Here is a 1,642-nt window from a genome sequence, read left to right as displayed (position 1 = left end):
TGGTACTCAGTTTGTGGTACTATTTTGTGAGATTCTAGGAAACATAGGAAGTGACACCCAGGACTGAAAACAGGTCATTTGGATGTATTTTGGAAGATTAAACATACTCCCCAATCTCTTCCTCACTCTGTTTCCTTTCCTCCAGTATATGAAGAGTGTGCTTTTCTGCAGGATCCTGGAGCCGTATTTTTTCTTCTCATGCACATGAAGCCAACAAGTTATGAAATAAAACTTCTGAATCCATGAATAAAATCAGTCATTAATTACTTAAGTTTTCAGTGTCAGGTATCTCATTACAATGACGCAAAAGTAACTAACACAGATATCAAGAATTTATGCACACAGCCACTTATCTTGTAGGCTTCTACCACAATGTATTAAATTATATCCTCTCTTAACCCTTTGATCCATTCTCCACATAGCATCAAAGTGAGCTCACATTATTACATCTTCTTGCTTAAAATCTTCTGCACCTGCTTCCATTTAATGAATTTGTGTAATTCCTGACCTCTTTAAGTAGCTCTGTAAAGCCTAGTCATCTTTAAACTTAATTTCCTACCAATGGTCCAGGAAAATGGATTTTATTCCTTTTCCGGAACACACTATGATCATTCTGGCCACATGGACTTTATGCTTACTGTTCTCTGTATCATATTTCCTTTGTTCTGCCCGGAGTTTTCTTGCTTCATACCTTCATGCAGTTGAGCTATTTTTACTTCAAAGATCTTAGTTGTTATCTAGTTCAAGATTGATTTCCTGGCCATGCAACTCCAGATATATCACTCGATCATGTTATCTCTTGCATTTTCTTTTGAGAACTTACCATACTGAAATATAAACCCCTTCATTTAATTTTTCAATCCCAAAATGCTATCAGAAAGCTGGTAAATAATAGGCTAGCAAGATAGCTTAGAGGATGAAGGTGTTGTTTATTTATTTATTTATTTATTTATTTATTTTAATTCCATTGAACATCCTATTACATCCTTCCCCTCCTCCCTTCCTTCATCCCTCCAAGCCCACCACCCTTCCACTCCTACCAAAGGAGAAGGGTTCCCATAGGGAGTCAACAAAGTCTGGCCCATTAAGTTGAAGCAGGACCTAACCATCTCCCTTGCATTAAGGCTGAGCATTGCATTCCACCATATAAAATGGGCACCCAAAACTAGCTCATTTACCAAGTTTAGATTGTGGTCCTACTTTCAATGGTCCCTAAGATAGTACATGTTACACAACTGTCTCCCACATGCAGAGAACCTAGCTAGGTTCCATGGAGGCTCCACAGCTGTTGGTCTAGAGTTCATGAATTTTCATGTGCTTGGTTCAGTTGTCTCTGGATATTTCCCCTTCATGATCTTGATCTCTCTTGTTCATATAATCCTTCCTCCCTCTTTTTGACTGGATTCCCAAAGCTCAGTCTGGTGCTTGGTTGTGCATCTCTCCATCTGGTTCTATTGACTACAGGATGAAGGCTCTATGATGGCAGTTGGGGGGGGGGGTTATTCACCAATCTGATTAAAGGGGAAGGTCAGTTCAGGTATCTTCTCCACTATTGCTAGAAATCTTAGCTGGGATCATCCTTGTGGATTCCTTAGAATTTCCATAGCACCAGGTTTTTCTCTAACCTGATAATGGCCCTTCT

Source organism: Cricetulus griseus, chromosome 2, assembly GCF_003668045.3.
Source record: "Cricetulus griseus strain 17A/GY chromosome 2, alternate assembly CriGri-PICRH-1.0, whole genome shotgun sequence".
Classification (NCBI taxonomy): domain Eukaryota; kingdom Metazoa; phylum Chordata; class Mammalia; order Rodentia; family Cricetidae; genus Cricetulus; species Cricetulus griseus.
The sequence above is the reverse complement of the archived record's forward strand: the minus strand, read 5'-3'. Positions refer to the sequence as shown.